Genomic DNA, 12,803 nt, shown 5'->3' with positions numbered 1-12,803 from the left:
TGCATTAGGTATTATTACCATCATTGAAATACAAAAGAAGACATTTATTTTTAGGCGTGTCTTTAACGCCACTGAATTTCATTTAGGATGTGAAAATACAAAATACTAATCTCATTTTTATAATTTCAATGCGGCTGGAAGGCAGCACCATGTTACATGAAATTTCATCAACAAGGAACATGTAGATCTTAAAAATCCATGTCGATTTCCTCGGGGTTAGACAGTGACACCTGATTCATTTTTTCAAGATGGCGCTGTATCACCAGCTTCCCGGAAATGCACCGACTACTAGAGGGCGCTCAAAGCTGGAAATGCGCCGACTACCAGAGGGCGCTCAACTGTCTGATGTTTCTAAGAATGACCTTATAGATACACCGAAAACACACTGTAACCTTGACGTACTGGCTGGAATCTGATGAAGAAATGAAACATCCGTCAACTGTTCGTCTTGCTGAAAAACAAAAGATTCTTATTTATTTAGTGAAGTTGAATAAAGTGTCCAATATTCCTACTTCCTCGCGTTACATTTATGAGAAGGAAAGGGACATAATTATACATTTTTATAGTTAAACCCGCTAAAGGTAACAACCCCGTTATTTTGAAGTTCACAATCTATAATTAAACATTGGCACATCAAATTTATCAAAAAAAACACCAAAAAGGACTATACTTTTGTTTTTTTTAGCCCAAGGGCCACAAACTTAACCAAGGTCACATTTACGGAAAAAAAAGATAAATTCTTTTTGATTTTAAAATAGTCAACACAACTTTACCTTTTGCACTCTTTTTTAAAAATTGGAAAACTTGAAGATTTTTTTAAAGTTTTACTCAATTTTTTTAAGTGTGAATTGTAAAACCGAGCGTTAACGATTATTTAAAACCCGGCTTGTCACTTTACGAATGATCAATTTAAAACAAAAGAAAAAAAAAAACAAAAACTTTTTGTTGCAGTTTTTAAAAAAACGAAAAACAGCACAACAGAAACATTGAAAAATGCATCCTTTGAAAAAAATATTTTGCGATTTTAATCATTATATACATGTTGTTTTTCGTTTTTGAAACAATTTTTTTTGTGATATTTTTTTACAGGGTAAAAAAGTAGGCAGAGCTTTTCAATTCCACAATTAAGATAAAGATACAGACTACAACACTATTTTAGTGTTTACAAAACTGCTGTCGTCCGCATATCGTCTGCTAAACGCTGCCAGAATGAAAAAACAAAATTTTTACGGGTTTGGGTTATAGAAAATTTTTTTGGGGATTTTTCAATTAACACTCAAGTAATGTATGAAACACATTTTTTAAAAAAGGACAAAAATTTTTATCCCAAATAGAGAGATATAAATAGTTTGTATACATGCCCGTTTCCCTCCGTCTTCAAAATAAAAGTTCGAATTACTCTTTAAGGTTAAGAAACAAAAATCAACAACACCAATATAGAAAAAAGGGATTTGTTTGACTGAAAATTGAACGCATGAAAAACATGTTAACTTTACGAAACAAGTGTCGAAAACTGATATAAATTTTTGAATTCCAAAAATGACGCCATAGGGGCCCCATTTCCGGACAGTCAAACCCCTTTTAAAAAAACCCCCTTTTTCCCAAAAGAACTTTTACACATGTTCGTTTTGACCATTTTGCAATGCGTGGGGTAGTGAAATTTCCAAAAACAAGGTGGAACATAGTTTTTCAGCAATTATTTATCTTTATATCTTTACAAATGCCCGCCCCCGGGTAGCTCAGTAGGGAGGCGCGGGGCACGGGTCGCGGGGGCGTGATTCTTTTTTAGGGCGGGGCGAAGTTCTCCGTGACTATTTGAATACACATTTTTCTAAACATTAGGGCCCCCACCTTGATTCATGTGGGGGAAATTGCAGTTACTTCGGAGAACGTTTTGTTGGGACAGAAAAAGGAACCTGGTTGGTTAACTGCCCGCCGTTATATGACTGAAATACTGTTGAAAACGGCGTTAAACCAAAAACAAACAAACAAAATCTTTACAAATGGCTTTCATTTTCAAAGGGAGACAATTTTTTCTCGACAATTACTTAAAATAATCGGAAAAACCTGTCTCCTTTTTCTCGACGATTACTTAAAATAATCGGAAAAAGTTGTCTCCCCTTGAAAATGAATGCCATTTGTACTTAAAATAATCGGGAAAGTTGTCTCCCTTTGAAAATGAATACCATTTGTAAAGAAATATAGATAAACAATTGCTGAAAACTGTGTTCCACCTTGTTATGCGAAATTTCACCACTCGCATGCTATTGCAAATGCATCAAAACGAACATGTGTAACTGTTCTTTGAAAATGGTGAGTTTTTAAAAGCGTTTAACTGTCCGGAAGTGGAGCTCCTTTAGGTAGTCCTTTTCCAGAATTCAATGTTTATATCAGTATACTGACACATGTATCGTAAAGTAATACGCATGTTTTACATGCTGTTCAACTTTCATGTCAAATAACTCTTTCGTTCTATGATTTGGTGTTGTTTGATTTTTGTTTCCCAAGGCCTACTTCGAAACCTTAAGAGGTTTTTGTTTGATCTTCAGGAAACTTAACAGACATGTTGAGAACAGCATTATCATTGTAACAGGAGCCAAAATTATGAGCTCTGAAAGTCCCAGGTTCGATCAATGTTTTAGTTTCGGAATAATTTTTGAAGAAAACAAAACAATCCACAGTTCACACTTTCTTTTACTGGTTACCCTTTCTAAATTGTTCAAATTTTACAACTCATTAATAACAATTGCTCAATTACAAAACCCAAAAAATAAGCAACTAAAATATCCTAATATAATATCTGGGGGGAGAGAGAGAGGGAGTGGTTCAGGCAGGTCAGTGAAAGGAGGTAAACACTTTACCTTTCGTTTCGGCGACCAAACACAGAACAAACCCACTGCTATGCAAACCTGCCTATTTATTAGCCTAACATTCGCCAAAAACGAGGGTCATAGTAAAAGTAAAGTAAAAGTTATGAAAATTCTAGAAACCATGTACACAATCAATATGGTAAATTGAAATATTAAAACTATTGACCAACCCTGCCCTGACGACTGCAGCGAAAAAGCAAGAATCATGAAAAAATTATGAATTAAGCTACAGTCTAATACTGGATAGTTTAAAGGTGCAAACCAATTATTTAAAAGATGGTACAATATGCAAGCAAAACTGCAATAAAAAGACCCTCAAATAGGAGGCAAACATAAGTATTTATCACCTAATTACTAATTACTAAGCTTGTGAAGTCCCAATAGGTACAAAACATCATTTAAATAAGATTTAGAAAAAGTGACCATCATTATACATGTATATAAAACAGTATCACTATATGGCATGGACCTTTAAGGAGAAAATGTACTGAAAACTGGTTTAAGTAAAAATAGAATGCACAATTGATTTAAGGTGGCTGTATACCAGTTGAAATAAGAATATACTGACAGGTATGTACTTGAAAATATCATTCCTGCTACATCATTATGCCAGCTGAGAGTACGGTAACCGTTGCAATCTTTGCTTATCTTTTTTTCAGGCGCATTAATTTTTGAAGACTTTTATAAATAGGCAATGTGTTGACTATGTATATAAATATATATACATCTATATTCAACATGATTGTGTACCAAGCATTGTTGAACCGTATATGTCACAGAACGAATATGTAACACGAGTGAAAGATTTTACCGAAAATATCACACCTGTGATATATTCTGTCAAAAATAGCACGCGCGGTAAACGAGTATTGTACATAATATGTGATATATTCGTTGGACATAAGTTTTTATAGGCACACACACAAAAAAGAATATCTCACATGCAAAAATAAGCAAGGAAAAACGAATTTTCAACGAATACATTACATTTTCATTAGTCTGGAAAGAATCATTTTTAAAACAATCAAATTTTATTGACACATTTTAGTTATGCCACACAAATTTTGCTAATGCTAGATTCACACGGCCGATCGGATCAGTCCGATCTTTCCAAAACATTGTTCGAGTACTGGACTTGTGTGGTCAGGATGATTAGTCTTACGTGTTCAATTTGTATAAATGTTTAATCAATTATCGACCGAATGATTCAGAAAGTTATCGACTGCGTTCGTGCGGCCTTCAGATCTTTGTTAACATTGACAAAAAATGGGAAATCAAACTCCATTAGCAATAAGTCGGGATATTCGTTGTAGGTCTACTTTGATCGTCAATGCTCGGATTTTTAATCCAATATTTTTGATATCTTAAAACATTGAGTAGCAGTCAGTTTGCAAGCGTTGTTGAATAAATCGTGAAAAGATCATGTAGCAATCGACTCTTCATCATTTAGAAACTGCCTTGATTGAAAAAAAGATCGAAAAACGATCCTTGATTCCTGTTCCAAATCGCCACCCGATCGATTCCATCTGCTGTCCAGATAAGTTCAAACTACCACTACCAGCATCACTACCACTACCACTACCACTTCTATTAGTTCTATTCTATTTCTCCGCTTTGAGTGCGGGAGGTCTTGGGTTCGATCCTCCGCCACGTTTTACCAAAGACGTGAAAAATAGTTCCAGTAGCTCACTTTCTTAGCGCTCAGCGTTAAATGGGAAACTGGCTTCTCTTCTTTCATACCTACGTGGAGATGGATTCCATCAGGTATGAGGTGTCGAGAGTGATTATTATAAGTTGAATAACTTGCTTCACAACCTACCTAAAATAAATTATGTATAAGCTAACCACTACCACCCACCACTACCACTACCTACTACCGTCACAACAATGACTTCTACTACTACAACAATTACCACTACTACCACCACTAATAGCACGATCACCACTATTAATTCTACTACCACCACTACTACCACAATCATCACTACCACCGCTTCTACTTCTGCCACCATTACTACCATTACCACCATTTCTAGTACTACCATCGCTACTACCACATCACAACCACTACTACCCTTTGAAATTTCTTTCTTTGAGCTATATCTTTGTCATGCCCCTGACCATTGCTCCCTTTCAAACATTGATGGTATAATAATAAATTACGCTGCTAATTTTATACAGCATGTACATTTTTATTACATCGAGTATCAAATATCACTATGCATTTTTATCGGTGTAACAGTTGGGGACATCTATTATAGCATTTCATTTTTCATCATTGTTAAAGGCTTAGTCTGTTATTTACGGACAGCCGAAATGCAATGGCAGGATTACCTATTACAATACATTTATCTCATAAATACTGAGTAAACTTGATATATATTTGCATGGCCGGCTTCTGTGGGGGATCCAGGATGGGTGGGTTTCTATCCCCTTCCTGGAATGAATTTAACTGATTAGTATAATTTGTAGTTTTTATTTTATATCACAACATATGTGACATATACGTTTTTGTGTAAACTGTCAAAAATGACCAAAGGAATATGTCACATTAGACAAATGCCAATGTTACGGTCGAATACACCACACACGTGTTACATTCGGTCTGTGACATATACGTCTAAACACAGCATGCATGTACATGGAGTAATACTTCCAACGCAACACTTTTTGACATACTAGTACTTTCGAAATTACGTACAGTAATTAATACTGGTTAAATTCTAAGGTATTCGATCCACAAATAGGTAAACTTCCGATGTCTGACGACCCTATGATTTTTGTATCACTTAAAACAGTAACTGTATCTGCTGTACAAGAATTAGTAAAAATATGAAAATCATAATATGCACGAATTACTACTGTAACAGCTTTTCTTTTCTGACTGCGAAATGATAGATCTTACACTGTGACAACTAGATGTCTGTTGAAAACTATGATGAAAATATAAGAATTTTATAACATATTTTGTCAAGTTATTTATATCTTATTTTCCAAATCAAAACACTATCAAACGATTCTAAATTTTTATGAGTTTATTATCATAAATGACATATTTCAATTGCATAGTTATATAGAACTTGCTTTATGTGGACCGGATAACTTACATCGCAATTTATTATATATGTATTGTAAAAAAATCAAATTAACAAGATGTATTAACTGTATTCATTTAAAGAGTCGTCATATTTTATGGTAAAATTGTGTTATCTAGACCATTTTTTTTTCAAACTGAGATGTTTTGAGAATGACTTGTGAATTAATTAAACTGACAATTTTTTTTCTGCAATATTATCCCGTAAAGGTAGCACTGTAACGCCGCATAGCAGCATCGCCGCATAAACGTGTTTTTTTTTCGTTTATGAGGTGATTTTCAACGCATAAACGTTTATGCGGCGACGCTCAACGCATAAAGCATAAATTGTTTATATGGGGCGCAGCTGTGTCTTTTTGCCACATAAAGAGGATTAACTTAACCATTTATTATAAAGCTAAAAAATAGAGTTCTAATATTTCAACAAAAACGATGATGATGATGTTGATGTTGATGATGATGATGATGATGATGTCCGTCCGTCCGTCCGTCCGTCCGTCCCGAAATCTTGTGACATGGGAGTCTCCAGAGTCACTTACATTTATTCATTGGTGTATGAAGCTGTGTACCTGCTTTAATCATTTTTATTTTTATTGTTCCAGTAACGACATAATTATGACCCTTGATTCAGTCAAAATTGAGATATTCTTTTCAGAATAATTTTAGTGCTCGCATAGCTCCTTACCTACCACACATAGAGTCACCAAACTTTACACAAATGTTCACTGGCATGTGAAGTTGTGCACACGAGTTTTCATTTATACATACATATATTAATGACAGTGTTATAGTCCTTGACCTAGTCAGTAAACATTTGTTTTATTGTTATTTTGTGGCACATCTTTGTCAGAAATTACGTCTCTAAAAGTCTAGTTCAAAGCTTGGTTAAGTGGACACAAAAAACTAAGTCCGATCTTGATGAAACTTTATCAACCACTATTGTACTAGTATGAGTTTTAAAGACGATTTCGGGAGTTTCATGCTTTTTTCATATAGACAAAGAAGGAAAATTACAAACTGTTCAATAGAATTTTCTTAAACTTGGCATGATTATAGAAAATTACCCCAGGAAGAAATTTATGAGAAAAAAAATCGAGGGTCACCGTCCTACATTTTGAGTTATCTGCCCTTGAATCTGGGATTTTTACTATTTTAGGTCATTTTCAAGGGCAGATTACTTAAATTTGCGTCTAGTCATACTAATTGTCATTTAAAATAAATGGTTTTTACTTTATTCCGTGTCAGTGTACCAACTTTACAGAACTTTCATCAGACAGATATCTTTCAATAGTCTCTTACGCGAACAAATAGATTTTTTTCAAATTATCTCCCTTTGTTCAAGGAAAATTCAATATGCTTACTCATTGAAGTATAGCAATAATTCTATTTGAACGAATTATTTAAAACTTTGCAGAATGTCTGAAATTGAGATAACAAACAAGAATATGAAATTGTATGAAGTATCAGTAGGCTTGATTTTGAGTTATCTGCCCTTGAAAATGACATAATAGCAAAAATCTCAGATTCAAGGGCAGATAACTCAAAAAGTAGGACGGTGACCCCCGATTTTTTTCTCATAAATTTCTTCCTGATGTGATTTTCTATAATCATACCAAGTTTAAAAAAAAATCTATGGAACAGTTTGCAATTTTCCTTCTTTGTCTATATGAAAAAAAAAAACCCAAAAAACACGAAACTCCCGAAATCGTCTTTAATTGTTTTTTATGCGGCAAAAGTGTGCCTTTTTACCACATAAGAAAGTCCTGTTTATGCGTTGAAAATCACCGCATAAACGAAAAAAAAAACACGTTTATGCGGCGATGCTCTTATGCGGCGTAGCACAAAACTGTTTTGACAAGAGAAATCAAATGTACTTTTTATGTCTTTTTTCTTTTTAGCCCACCATCATCAGATGGTGGGCTATTAAAATCACTCTGCGTCCGTGGTCCGTCCGTCCGTCATTCCGTCCGTCCGTCCGTCCGTCCGTTAACAATTTCTCGTTATCGCATCTCCTCAGAAACTACTGGGGGGATTTTGACCAAACTTTGTCAGAATGATGTATTGGTACCCTAGTTGTGTCCCCCTGAAAATCAGACTGGTTCAACAATTTATGAGTGAGTTATGGCCCTTTGTTTATTTCTATATTTTACATAGATTTATATAGGGAAAAACATTGAAAACCTTCTTATCCAAAACCACAGAGCCTAGGGCTTTGATATTTGGTTTGAAGCATCATCTAGTGGTCCTCTACCAAGATGATTCGAATTATTTCTCTGGGGTCAAATATGGCCCCGCCCTGGGGGTCACATAGTTTATAATGACTTATATAGGGAAAAACTTTGAATAACCCCTTGTCCAAAACCACAGGGCCTAGGGCTTTGATATTTTATATGTGACATCATCTAGTGGTCTTCAACTAAGATTGTTCATATTATACCCCTAGGGTCATATATGGCCCCGCCCTGGGGGTCATATAGTTTACATAGACTTATATATGGAAAAACTTTGAAAATCTTCTTGTCCAAACCACAAAGCCTAAGGCTTTGATACTTGTAATGTAGCATCATCTAGTGGTTCTCTACCAAGTTTGTTCAAATTATCGCCCTAGGGCCAAAAATGGCCCCGCCCCGGGGGTCACATGGTTCATATAGACTTATATAGGGAAAAGCTTTTAAAATGTTCTTGTCAATAACTAAAACATTCAAATTTGGACCACATGTATATTTTTGAGTGGCAAGATGAACCTTGACACAAGTTGACCTTGATTTTGACCTAGTGACCTACTTTCACATTTCTGTAGCTACAGCCTTCAAATTTGGACCACTTGTATATTTTTGAGTGGCAAGATGAACCTTGACATGAGTTGACCTTGATTTTGACCTAGTGACCTACTTTCACATTTCTGTAGCTACAGCCTTCAAATTTGGACCACGTGCATAGTTTTGTGCACTGGAAAAAACTTTGACCTTGATTTTGACCTAGTGACCTACTTTCACATTTTTGAAGGTACAGGCGTCAAATTTGGACCATATGCATAGTTACGTGTTTCAAAATGAAATTTGACATTGATTTTGCCCTAGTGACCTACTTTCACATTTCTCAAGCTACAGCCTTCAAATTTGAACCACATGCATAGTTTTGTGTGCCGAAAAAAACTTTGACCTTCACATTGACCTAGTGACCTACTTCCACATTTTTAAGGTACAGGCTTCAAATTTGGACCACATGCATAGTTTTGTATTCCGAAATAAAATTTGACCATGATTTTGACCTAGTGACCTACTTTTACATTTCTCAAGCTACAGCCTTCAAATTTGGACCACTTGCATAGTTTTGTGTACCGAAATGAACTTTGACCTTTACATTGACCTAGTGACCTACTTTCACATTTTTAAGGTACAGGCTTCAAATTTGGACCACATGCATAGTTTTGTATTCTGAAATAAAATTTGACCTTGATTTTGACCTAGTGACGTACTTTTACATTTCTCAAGCTACAGCCTTCAAATTTGGACCACTTGCATAGTTTTGTGTACCGAAATGAACTTGGACCTTTACATTGACCTAGTGACCTACTTTCACATTTTTGAAGGTACAGGCTTCAAATTTGGACCACATGCATAGTTTTGTATTCTGAAATAAAATTTAACCTTGATTTTGACCTAGTGACCTACTTTTACATTTCTCAAGCTATAGTCTTTAAATTTGGACCACAGGCATAGTTTTGTGTACCGAAATGAACTTTGAGCCTTCAAATTTGGACCACTTGCATAGTTTTGTGTACCAAAATGAACTTTGACCTTAAGATTGACCTAGTGACCTACTTCCACATTTCTGTAGCTACAGGCTTCAAATTTAGACCATATGCATGGGATTGTGTACTGAAACAAACTTTGACATTGACATTGACCTAGTGACCTACTTTCACATTTCTCAAGCTACAGCTTTTGAATTTGGACCACATGCACAGTGTTGTGTACGGAAATGAAATTTGACCTTGAGGTAGTCAATAAGTCTTGAAATTTGGAACACTCAAAAATGGCACATTGGTGGGCGCCAAGATCACTCTGTGATCTCTTGTTTTTTTAATATCAGGGATTCTTTCTACATCAAGCTATGAGCATATAAACATTTTTTACCAAAGTATATGGGATTAGCTTTCAATTAACGAAACATTACCGAACAGAAACAAATGTGAATTAACTTTCTTTTCTCCAAAATATGCTTACAAAATTTACTTTTCTTCCTAATTTTGAAGAAATATTAGACTTAATTTACTCTTCGTATTCGCCTGGCATTTGTGATCAAATGGATTCAACCCGTTTAAAGGGAAAACTTCTTTTCTCGCTAGTTTTAAGCGGATTATATGAGTTAAAATATGTATGCTGTTGAAATATGACTATAATATTTAGGTTGCATTTTTCTGACTGTAAAGCAAATGCCAAAAATGTGCATCAGGTATTATTAAAATACTGACCACAATCTAAGGTTGTGTGAGTTAATTAGTGTAATTCAGTTATTTTTGAGGACCTAAAAGTATATATGGTTCGTTTCTTGTCGTTATTTTAGGACAAAATGTCTTTAAACTGAAAAAGTTTGTTTAGCGACTGAATGAAGCGGTATTGGGGGACACACGCTTTTTTTTTAAAGGAGATCTCTTTGCTTTTTTTTTGCATTATGTACGTTTTGTTTGTAATGTCATATATTAACATATATTGTTATAAATATTAATGTGCAAAAACAAGTAATAAACATTAATCAAAATTATCATCTTTCGATATCTGGCTATAATCATTTTGAATCTATTCTAGCTTCAAAATGATACCTTGGTCATTGGCAAAGACGATCTTCGGAAAGTGCTGGATGATGGTTGTAAAGCAGTTCAAGATGAAATAAGGACAGCAAAAGATGATTACAAAAAGGATGCTGAAAGGCAAAAGTTACAACTTATCAAAATCACAAATGAATATGTCAGTGATATTGGCAGACAAGGAAAAGCGTCAATGTCTCAGCTAGATCAAGCATGTAAATCTGCGATGGATGAAATAGAAAAACAAAGAAAGAAATCGGTTAAAGAAGTACAAGCTGAAGGAGGAAAACAAAAGGAGATTATAGTGGCCGAAGGACGTACTATTGCGAAAACGGTCATCGAAGAAGTTCAGATAGAAACAGTAAATGCTAAGAGAAAGATAGCAGAAGAGACTGATCAAGAAGTTAAAAGGTTGAAAACAGAGGCTACTGCTGGAATTAACACGTTGGAAGCGGAAGCCCATACTCAGGTGAAAACGATTTCAACAGAGGCTGGTGAAGCTGTAAAACAAATAGTGGGAGCCAGAGACGAAGGGGTGAAAGGAATGAGAACAGAGGCACTTACTCGAATGGAACACCTAAAAGAATATGCTGAGGAAGGGGTTAACAAGATAGAAGTTGAAGCCAAAGCTGGAGTTACAAAGATTAATTTAGAAACTGATGAAGCATTAAAGCAGATTGAGAAATCAAAAGCAGAAAGCAAAGAAGATATATACAACAAATTAAAAAATGGTAAGTGTATTTTCTTTATAACCTCCAGTACTTAAACATGAAGCATGAGAACTTGTAAATATCAGCTAATCATTTTGCTTCTGACTCACTTGAATGCTTATATTCAATGCAGCACAATAAAAGGTTAGCTTGTGTGTCACCTAAAATGATTTCATTTGAAGCATTATTTTCTTTGGTTATTATTACATGATTTACCCTGAATATTTCAATGGTTGTCATATTTCATGTGATATACCATTATATAGATAATCTGATATTTCAGTAAGCCGGTTCAATCTTACTTAGCCAAATCAATTACTGGTTCAAGACAATAGAAGTTTATATATATATTGATAAAGTGTATACACTTTTAGTTCTTATGACTATCACAGCAGCGTTGTTTGTGTCATGTGGCGGCCGTAAAATGTCTCCCCGTACCTTCGAACAGAGCTGTTGTATCCCGATCTCTTCAGATCGTTAAGCACGACATTTATGTTGTGTAAGCATGGTTAGTGTACTGTTTATTTTTTAGCTCGATCATTTCGGCCTGGGTGGTTCCAATACCCCGGCTTTAAAAGCTTTGGGTATTGTTTCATCACCTCTTTGATATGGCGCCTGCTTTTTAATTTTGTCTTCTGGCAGTTTCTGTAATATGCAGGCTCAATAACCATGGATACCCTATCTAAATTCCAGTTTGTTTAGTTCTGCCCATTGTTTTCTTGATTAGAGCAGTCATTATTTTATCTGGGGACCGTACGCCGCTTTTCGTGGAATTGCATTCTGTGTATCGTTGGAGGTTCCACGTGCACCACCACATAAACACATTTGAGGATGTCTCTAAATTACATTCTGGTACTTATAACATGTGTAAATGTTGTGTTCTGCTAAACCCGGGGTTAGAGGGCATGGACGGTAGCTTGCACTTCCACTACCGCCAATGAACAGGTTCCTTTAATATTTATAAATTTACAGAAATATCGGCCTTTATTCAATGCCGGGTACATCTACTTCTTAACATATCTAGTTCTGATATAGGTATATAATATAATATACAAAATAAATATTTCATTTTCAGCTATTTGCTTTAAATGTAGAATTATCCGTCGAATATTAAAATTTAACTTTACAGTTACTGTCTTTATATAATTTGATTATGTATTCAACACTCATAATATAAATGTCATGAAGTTACTATTTTACAAGTATTGGAATGGAAAATTGTGTCTCAATATTATTAATGCTGTTGCACAAAAAAGAGAATATATTTACGTGTTAACATTTGACGAGGACGCAGGGCGAATCATTCTGGCCACGCAAAC

Source organism: Mercenaria mercenaria, chromosome 16, assembly GCF_021730395.1.
Source record: "Mercenaria mercenaria strain notata chromosome 16, MADL_Memer_1, whole genome shotgun sequence".
Classification (NCBI taxonomy): domain Eukaryota; kingdom Metazoa; phylum Mollusca; class Bivalvia; order Venerida; family Veneridae; genus Mercenaria; species Mercenaria mercenaria.
Note: the sequence above shows the minus strand (reverse complement) of the source record.